Genomic DNA, 11,058 nt, shown 5'->3' with positions numbered 1-11,058 from the left:
CTTGTAAAAAATTTATAAAATTCCATAGAATTCTTTTCACAACTCTGTACAATTCTATAAAAATTAATAAAAATCCATCAACTGCATAAAAATCTATCATTAAAAAAAAATTTAATGAAAGTCATTAAATCTCTTGCTAGAATGCAACCCTAAAAGATAATTAGAATCAAACCAAAGTTGAAAATTAAGATTAACATAGCAATACAGCACATCTACAAGCTAAATTTACAATAAAAATCCAATTCCAAGAGTAAACTGCTTAGTAAAAGCATGCCCTACTAGTTAAGAAAGCATCTATTTTAGTTCACTAAATAAATCACTAGAGAAGTCGAGCACAGTAATTTTCCAAAATGCCCGTTAGACATATCTTTCATAACGTTTGAAATAACAGATGTAGATAAATTATGAGCATATTAGATTGCTCAACATTATATGTTTACATATGATTTAGAGAAACCTCAAATCATTCAACATTGGGAATACTTATTTCAGTAATAAATCACCTCTATCAATAACATTATAAGCTTTGAGTTGCATATTTTTTAAATAACATTGTAGCAGGATATGCATTCAATAAATCTTTTGAGCATATGTTTGTATGTCTTGAACTCGTACCAGATAGACAAATGAAAAGATTCTACAGGACCATCATTCATATACAGTCAAATATTATTCAAATCTAATCAGCTACTGATGATTCCTCCTGTTCCATGGATTATTCAAATCACTGAATTTGAAGATGGTTTGCCTCTTAGCATTGATTTAAACCCTGAATTCATAAATCAAAAGAAGTAACATGGCCACAATACCTCCAATTTTGTTCAGATGGGAAGAAGAGAGATGAGAAAATAAAACCTTGAGAAAGAAACTTCATGACCACATTATTTAGATGCATCATAAAATCTGCAAATGATCATATTAATATAAGTTATCTTACTAAGACAATTTACAACTTCTTTAGTTTTGTATAAAACTGAAACGGACCTCGTAGTGTATTCAGATACAAGCTTCGCAAATAAGGACGACTTGTTCGCCAATAAATTTTTAGGACTGCCAAGTTCAACTATAACTCCTGCTCAGCACAAATTCAACTGAAATATAGTAACTAAAGGGAGAGAGAAAATAAAAGAAAGTTCAACCTTTTTTAATCTTACTAACCATTCTCAAGTACCAAGACAAGATCACTACCAATAACAGAAGTTATCCGGTGGGCTACGGTAATAACAGTTGACTCAGAGAACTGCTGCCTCAAGGTATTCTGAATTATAATGTCTGTAGAAGTATCCACTGAGGCAGTTGCTTCATCAAGAACCAGTATCTTGCTTTTTTTCAAAATCACCCTACCTAAACACACAAGCTGGCGCTGTCCAACACTCCAGTTCTCACCATTTTCTGCCACTGCAACTCAAATAAATCAGGAAAATCCTATCACAGAAACTTTTAGTGAGGAAAACTTCTGTTTTCAGCACATTGTAAGTTATAATACCTCCAGAGTCCAGCTTCAGTTCTTTTTTTCTTATCTCTTCTCCAAGTTGACAGCAATCCAGTGTCTAAAACAGGAAGAAAAAAAAAAGTGCATACTTTGGGTAATAAGTAGACTTGCTATGTGTAAAATTTTTAAATATAAGGGAGAAAAGCTCTGAGAATTTTATATATCTCTATAATCGAGAGTTTACAAAGTATATATATAGACCTATTACAAAACAATCATCTTATGATTATAATTGATTCTATGGAAAATTAAGACTAATTGATTCCAATATAATTGATTTACATAGATACAAAGAAAGAAATCAAGGATATTATTGCATGAATCAATCAATGAAATATTCCTTTAATACTCCCCCTCAAGTTAGAAAGTGAATGTCAAGAATGCCTAACTTGCGAATAAATGTGTGAAACGTAACTTGCCACAATCCCTTGTTAAATATATCCGCAACTTGATGTTCACTTGATATGTTAGCCGTTTTGATCTCTCCTTTGTCAATATGTTCGCAGATTAAATGACAGTCAATCTCGATATGCTTTGTTCTTTCATAATTGCATGGCTGCCTGATTGCCACAGTATAGAGTCATTGGCTGAGGATGAATAATATGCAAATCTCGTAATAAATATTTTAGCCAAGTTATCTCACAAGCAACAGATGCCATAGATCTATACTCTGCTTCGGCTGAAGATCTAGATACTGTTGTTTGCTTCTTACTTTTCCAAAAAATAAGGGATTTTCCAAGAAAAACATAATAAGCAGTCATCGATCGACGTGTAGTAACGTCTCCGGCCCAATCTGCGTCACAAAAGCCAACTAAATTCAAGTCATTTTTATAAGGAAAAGATAGTCCTTGTCCATGTGAACTCTCTAAGTATCGATGAACTGCATCAAGATGGGGTCGTCTAGGTTGTTGCATAAATTGGCTAAGTGTGTTAACTGAAACATTTCTGGCCTTGTGATTGTCAAATAAATTAGCTTCCCCATGAGTCATTGATAATGCATCAGATTTTTGAGTAAATCACCCTCGATGGGGGTGAGCTTCAAGGATTGTTCCATGGGAAAGTTTGCTGGTTTTGCACCAAGTAACCCTGGATCGAAATTCCCATCTTAGAACAAGTTATTTTAACCCCAAGAAAATAATTTAGCAAACCAAGGTCTTTAAGCTTGAAACAGGACGCAAGAAAGGATTTCACATTATTGATAGTCTTTTATTGTTCCTGTTATAACCATATCATAACATAAAATAAAATGGCTATAAACGAGCCTCCATGCACCTTGGTGAAAAGTGACTGATCATCTTGTGATTGTTGGAAGCCAAAATTTGTGATGGCAGACAAAAACCTATGAAACCACGATCGTGAGGCTTGTTTTAAGCCATATAAGGATTTATGAAGTCGGCATACGAGTGACTCCCCCTGTCAACGAAAACCCGGAGGAGGATGCATGTAGACTTCCTTGGTGAGATCTCCATGTAAACAAGCAGTTTGGACAGATCCGTCTAGTGGAGTTTCCAACCATGAATCGAGGCAAGAGCGAGGAAACAACGAAATGTGGTGAGTTTTGCAACATGAGCAAAGGTTTCATTGTAATCAATACATTCTCGTTGAGTGAATCCTTCAGCAATAAGATGAGCTTTGTATTGTTTGATGGTGCCATTGGAATTATATTTGATCTTGAACACCCATTTTCATCCAATGGGATGGTGCCCTGAGGGAAGAGGGACGAGAGACTAGGTCTTGTTTGCCTCTAGTGCCCTTCATTGCTTTAATCCACTTTGGATCCTTACAAGCCTGCTCATATGTTTCTAGTTCCAATATGCGCGAAACATTATGGGTTAAAACACGATGAGCATGAGAAAGATTGGAATATGACACATACCTTGAGATTGGGTGTTTGGTGCTAGATGCAACGGGAAGAGACGAGTATGTAGCAGGAAGAGTATGATTTATCTAATAGTCCTAGAGGTGAGCTGGTGCACGACTTAGACGGGTGGATTGTCGAAGTGTTGATTCTCGGGTTGTTTTGTGTTTGATAGCTCAATAAGTTTCTGTTGCTAGCTGTGGTTGATATTGTGGTTTGAGATGGTGCATTGGGGTTGGGTTAGGTTTGAAAATAAGGGTGTTATTAGGAGGGGTATGGTTATTTTGTGTGGCTAGAGTAGTTAAGGCAGTCTCTTGGTTTATTTCTATTGATTTTGGCCAGATTAATGTGTTGTTTTGGCCGTCATTAGGTATGGTGGAGTATGGAAAGATGCTTTCATGAAAAATACCATCTCGTGAGGTGATTAATTTCCTATCTCCCAAATCATAGACAAGATACCCCTATTCCCCGATGGATACCCAAGAAAAGCACATCGTCGTGATCGAGCATCAAATTTGTGAGTAGGTTGGAGATTTGTGGCAAAACGATAGGCACCCATAGGTACGCAAATGAAAGTAAAAGGGAATCTTTTTGTATAGTTGCTCATATAGTGTTTTGTTGGATAAAAGTGGTGTAGACAAGCGATTAATGAGATAACAAGCCGTCTCTACTTGTTCTCCCCAAAATTTTAAGGGAAGGTTTGCTTGAAAGTGTAAAGCACAAGCAACAGTTAAAATATGACGGTGCTTGTGTTCAACTACCCCATTTTGTTGTGGCATATAAATACAAGATTGGTGAAAATTTGTACCACATTCATTAGAAAAGGTTTCCAAAGAGAGAAATTCTTGTCCATTGTCAGACCTTATGCCTTTAATTGAACAATTGTGTTGGAAAAGAAATTTTTGATGAGAGATTGGGTTTCAGATTTATGACACATAAGATAAACCCGAGTGTAACGAGAAAAATCAGCCACAATAGTTAAAAAATAACGTGCACCAGAATAAGAATAAATCGTATGTGGTCCTCAAATGTCATAATGTATTAAATCAAAAGGCTTACTTGTAGAAATACTACTACAAGAAAATGGTAAACATGATTGTTTTGCTAGGTGGCAAACATCACAAATATTATTGGTATCAAAGGAAATTTTTGGAATAGTTTGAGAAGGGTGCCCGAGTCATCTATGCCAAAGGTCAGTTGTGTGGTGGACTGCATTTGATAAGTGTGGGCTCCGATCTAGGGTAAGATGATAGAGGCCAGTACTCTACTTGCCCAGTCCAATTGTCTTCTTCATAGTTGAATCTTGCAACACACAAAAATCAGGATAAAATGGCATACTACAATCTAAGGATTGTGTGAGTTTGTTGATGGAAAAGCAAATTAATTTTGAAATTCGGGACATAAATCACATTGTCAATAGTTAAATTATTGCATAATTCCATAGATCCAATAGATTTGATTTGTGCATGTCCTCCATTTGGTAATTGCACAGTGGGATATTTAGTAGCCATTTCATTTGCAATTGGCCGATTCTTTGACGCATGGTCAATGGTGCCACGGTCTAGTATCCATATGCTATTGGTCAAGATGGAGTCGTTACCTGAGGTGTTGATAGTGGCTTCATTGTTACCATCTTCTTTGCGAAGAAGTGTCATGATTTGATCATACTACTTGGCAGTGAGTTGTTTGGTTTCCATGTTGGAGGTGGATGGGGAGTTGATATCTTTCTTTACCTTCGGTTCGACATCTTTGCCATGATAGCAGTGTCCGGGAGGGAACCCATGAATGTAGAAACATCGATCAATAGTGTGGCCATCCTTATCACAGTGAGAACATTGAAGTTGTTTGTTGCTAATGATCGATTGATGGGGCTCAACTTCTTTGACTTGTCAACTCCGATTATGCACCTTTTGCTAGGAAAAATTTATAATCAATTAGCGGCAACCTCATTTTGTCTCTCGTGTTGCTGTACAAGGGCATGGACCTTACGAGTGTCAGGTAGGGGATTCATCAAGAGTATTGAACCATGGATGATGGAAAAAGAATCATTTAATCCCATGAGGAATTGCATGACTCTTTCCTTCTCCTCTTCTCTTCTGGCAAGGCCCTTAACACCTTCGACTACAAGCAACTGGATCATGATAAGAAGCTAACTCATCGCATAGAGCCTTCAATTTGGTGTAGTAAATAGACACAAGTTGATGTCCTTGTCGGTGCTCCACAATTCGTGATGAATTTCAAAATACAGGCATCATTCTCTTGTGAAAATCTATCATGTAGATCATTCCAAACATCGAATGCAAATTCCGCATAAATAATACTCTCGGCAATATCGGGCTGAACAACGTTGAGGATCCATGGCAATACCATATGATTGCAACGTTCCCATGCTAGAAACTTGCTGTCTTTTGCTGTCGGTGCTTCGATTGTCCCATTGACGAATCCAGTTTTATTTTTCAATGCTATTCGCATTGCACGACTCCATTTCCCATAGTTATTCCCATTGAGTAATTTGGAGACAAGAACCAAACCAGAATGATCGGATTGTTGTAAAGTGAGTGCATCCGATTGGTTTGTTCCATTCTCCAATTTCTTGCTTTCATCTGCCATTGCAGTGGAAATAATTTCTCAGAACCTATGATGCTCTAATACCATGTAAAATTCTTAAATATAAGGGAGCTTTGAGAATTGTATATATCTCTATAATCGAGAGTTTTCAAAGTATATATATATAGACCTATTACAAAGCAATCATCCTATGATTATAATTGATTCTATCTATGGAAAATTAAGACTAATTGATTCCAATATAATTGATTTACATAGATACAAAGAAAGAAATTGAGGATATTATTGCATGAATTAATCAATGAAATATTCCTTTAATACTATGAAAAAAGTAACTGAGTCCGAGGATGGATTGGTAAGGTGAAGTACCTCCCATATCTCTTCATCGGTGTGTTCATCGAGCGGGTCTAAATTGTTGCGCAGAGTTCCTTGGAACATAATTGGTTCTTGTGGGATAATGCCTAATCGGGACCTGAGGTCATGCAGCCCAATCGTTGAAATATCAGTGCCATCAATAAAAATATGACCAACAGCAGGATCAATGATGCGAAATATAGTCTGAATAAGGGTGGATTTGCCACTTCCTGTTCTGCCAACAATTCCAGTCTTCTTTCCTCCAGGAAAAGTGCAAGTGAGTCCCCTTAAGATAAAAGGCATGGTGAGGCCATAGCGAACCTGCAAAGATATAAACATCATTCCAATTTTGGACCTTATCAGAATGATAAGTATATGCTCAGAAAAAAGTACCTGTATATTGACAATGTCTATTTCACCCTTTGATGGCCAGCTATGATCAGGTCTGTTATCTTCTACTATCAGAGGTGGCTCACTTGGAATGCTACTATACTGTAGAATTCTTTCCACAGAGATAATTTTATTCTCGAGATTACAGAGAATCCAGATAAATGAAGTTTGTATGCCATCGAACTTAAGCCCATATGTCACTGCAAGACCAGCAATACCTAGATAAAAAGGACAAACAAAGTGAGAAGTGACAGTTAAACTGACTCCTTTGGTTTCCATAAAACCAAATTAATAGGAACTTATGCAAAGAAAGTACCAGGATTTATTATGCCATATGGCATGCAGATTAGAAATATCAGAGAAAAGGCAAATGTAAGTATTGACAGAATATCAAGACGAAAAGAAAGCCATTCCATTGCCCCTGCAATATGGAACTGTATTCGAGAGAAATCATTTGACAGGTTATAGTTAGTGTTAACAAACTCTTTTTCTTGGTCAAAGCTCCGAACTGACACTGATCCTGACAGTGATTCTGCAAAATGCTGGATTACAGGAGCCCTACATACCCCAAGCAACCTTGATAGTTCTCTAGAAGTGGATATGTAGTATTGCTGAGACACAAGAATTATAGCACCAATAAGACAACAAAGTAATGAATCATTCCCAAGTGAGACCATCAAAATATTTTAAATTTGTAACTCTGATGACTTCTTAATTGATCTTCTTTTCTTGTTTTTGCCTGATCGAGATGGAAAAGATCTAGACTACCAAAGTTCAGAGCAAAAAGAGTACATTCACAAGAGTAATTTGCAATACATTTTATTCAATAATTCGTTGCTTAGACAAAGTAGCACATGTAATTACCAAAGAGATAATGGTTATTTAAACCAAAGCAACCCATGAAACTACTACGGATATCAAATCAATGGTTATTTTAACCATAGCAACCATTAGGCCTATGTATATTTTCTTAAGTAATGCCTTGTAAAATATAAAAATTTACTGAGTCCATTTGTGTTCTCTAGGATTCTTGAATGGTTTATGATGCATAGAGTGGAGTGTCCAACTAAAAAAAAGGAATTAATCAATGCAATAAAGTAAAGTTTTACTACCAAGGCGTAACTCCATTTCTTGTTTATGTCTTTTCTGTCATTATCATTATACTTTTGGTACAATCATGCCCCAATGATTGAGTCCAACCAACTTCTTTTAATGTGGTTGATAAAGTATTTAAGTTAGGATTTATTTATGATTCTGATGGATATGTCTAATGTGCAGGTGCAGAGCATAACATATAATTGCAAGTGCAATGATGAACCAAAAGGTCGAGGTTGACTAGTAGTAGGAGATTGATGACTCAATAAGTGTTGACTTGGTTGATGAAAAGAAAAATTCAAAAGGCCTTGGTGGATGGAAAAGTTCAAGAGATCTTGGTAGAAGTGAAAGGAGGCCAAGGTTACAAGATGCTAGGAAGATAGGGAAGTACAAGAGGTCTTAGTAGAAGTCTAAGGAGGCCAAACTTGATCAAATGCTTGGCAGGTTGCTGATGTGGACGCCGAGGTGGACGCCTTTGTTGAACATCGCTATAGTTGGAAGCAAATTAATTACTACCTAATTAGCTATTAGAAATAAATTAGCTATTGCCTAATTAGTAGAAAATAAATAATGGTCTAATTTAACTACTGCTATAGTAGAAAACAAATAATGGCCTAATTAGCTTTTCTATTTTTGATTCCTTATTTTCCTTTATGGTTGGTCTTTCCTAATCTTGTCATGTTTGACTCCTTATATAAGGAGTGTCATTATTAATAAAGGAGAGAAAAAATTGAGCAATTAGGACTCTGTCTAGGACGAGTCTTCCCCCTTGAGTGATTTGAACTCTGTCTAGGACGAGTTTTTTTCCTCCTCCTTTCCCCCTTTACGTGTTGCATGACCAAGTACGGATCCGGATCTCGACCTGTGGCTCGATCCTATACTAGGGACCATATCAACTTGGTATCAGAGCCGGTTATGGGTGACACAGATCCTATCACGTCCAAACTCGAGGCCTGCATAGAAAGATTGATGTCACAACAACAAGCTTTCATGGAGTAGATCACTTCCCGCCAACAAGGACTAGAGGAGCATATTGTCGAGATTTCCCGTACTGTTAAAGATGCTAGACGACGACCTTTGCACACTACAGGCATCCCTACCAGCGCAGAGTATGACCCTTCTAGAGGCTCAGAGGTCAGACCTGAACTGCCAACCAGCGGCACCATGGCTCCGCGATACTCAAAGATGGAGTTCCGCACCTATTCTGGAGAAGGGGATCCGCTGAGCTGGGTTAAAAGGTGCGACAAATTCTTTACCAACCAAAGAACTACAAAGGCTAACAAGGTTGGCCTTGCTGCCTTCCACTTGGTAGGGGAAACCCAACTTTGGTTTGATCAAGTAAAGCAAGAAGAGCTAGAGATGACTTGGAAGCAGTTCAGAGGCCACTGTCATATCCACTTTGGCCCGCCCCTAAGCAACAACCCTTTGGGAGAGCTATCAAATCTGAAGCAGACAAGCTCTATAGAAGACAACCAGCGCCAATTTCAATCTCACCTCGCTCAAACCTCGGACCTCCGACCACAACAAGAAGTTGACTTATTCATTGCAGGGCTAGTCGAAGATCTCCGTATCAACATCGAACTACAGAAGCCTGAAAACCTAGGCATTGCAATGAATATGGCGAGGGCACTAGAACGGAAGCAGTGCTTCCATCAAGGTGGGGGGCTGCTACGCACGAATTGGGACGAGACCACAACCAAGCTCAACACCAGCAGTGGAGGCCCTCCTTTGGCGAAGACCAGGACCCAGACATCAGCAAGGAGACTCCACCAATTTCATTTTTCAAGCATCTGACTCGCGCCGAGATGGCAGAACGGAGAGCCAAGGGCCTTTGTTTTAACTGTGATGAATCCTACTCCACGGGTCACAAGTGTAAACGCTTGTTTTGGATTGAAGTGTCTGATGATGACAGGGAAGGTGAGGAAGAGGGGGAAGTGAATTCAGAAATTTCCCTTCATGCTATTAGTGGCGTTATACCCCGCTTTCGAGCTTGAGGACAAGCTCAGTATCGAGGAGGGGAGTGATGATGTGGACGCCGAGGTGGACGCCTTTGTTGAACATCGCTATAGTTGGAAGCAAATTAATTACTACCTAATTAGCTATTAGAAATAAATTAGCTATTGCCTAATTAGTTGAAAATAAATAATGGCCTAATTTAACTACTGCTATAGTAGAAAACAAATAATGGCCTAACTAGCTTTTCTATTTTTGATTCCTTGTTTTCCTTTATGGTTGGTCTTTCCTAATCTTGTCATGTTTGACTCCTTATATAAGGAGTGTCATTATTAATAAAGGAGGGGAGAAAAAATTGAGCAATTAGGACTCTGTCTAGGACGAGTCTTCCCCCTTGAGTGATTTGGACTCTGTCTAGAACGAGTCTTTTTCCTCCTCCCTTCCCCCCTTACGTGTTGCATGACCAAGTACGGATCTGGATTTCGACCTGTGACTCGATCCTATACTCGGGACCATATCAGTTGCTTGTAAGGTCAAGGTTGACCAGGGGCTTGTCAAGTGTTGTGTTGTGGAGATGGAAAGCTCTTGACTCAATAGGTGTTGAGTTGTGCTCACTAAGACAAGTAAGATGTTGTTCAATAGTTTAGAGGCTCAGAGCAAGGTGGACTTGAGGGCAAGAAGCATTAATGGCATTGAAGACTCAAAGAAACAACTTTGAAGACTTGAAGAAACATAAGCATGAGAGTTTATAAGGGAATGTAATTTGGATTTATTTTTGGATGGAAGTCTACCAACGCTTGCATTCAACCAAGAAACAAGTGTATTGGATGGTACTTGACAAATCAGCTATTGATGTGTGTTTCATGCATATGTTTTCGATACTATTTTGCATGCATTTGTTCCATTGCATGACCATATTTGGTATACATTCATTACCTTTGTATTTTTTTTTTATCTTTTTTGTTTGGAGATATACTCTTTGCACGTTTTTATTGACAGGACACAAATTTAGAGCTAAAATGGGGACAATGAGCCTTGGAATGTGATTTTTTAACATGATGCACAGTCTAGCCATGTCCCCTGGTACGATCTGGCCATGTCCGTTGACACGGTCGTGCATCATTTGAAGAGTTATACATGAAAGATCAACGATAAGACTTCTGGAGGAAAACATGGCCAAGCTGTGCCGAGGGCACGACTATGTTCCTCACTGTTGCTCGCTGAGGAGACTTCTAGCAACCGACACAGCCCGACCATGTTTTTCCACACGACTGTAGTATGATGGTGGTGCCCCGATATTTTTGAAAGGCTTCAACGAATTTGGAAGGCTTTGGAGACTTTAAAAGGA

The 11,058-nt window shown here is 38.2% G+C and overlaps 1 pseudogene; it reads right to left on the bottom strand.

Moving 5' to 3' along the window:
- Positions 1–469: 469 nt before the first annotated feature.
- The window catches only part of LOC121967159, a 31,546-nt pseudogene continuing 20,957 nt past the window's right edge, over positions 470–11,058 (bottom strand).

Source organism: Zingiber officinale, chromosome 3B, assembly GCF_018446385.1.
Source record: "Zingiber officinale cultivar Zhangliang chromosome 3B, Zo_v1.1, whole genome shotgun sequence".
Taxonomy (NCBI): Eukaryota; Viridiplantae; Streptophyta; class Magnoliopsida; order Zingiberales; family Zingiberaceae; genus Zingiber; species Zingiber officinale.
This window is presented reverse-complemented; position numbering and strand designations above follow the sequence as displayed.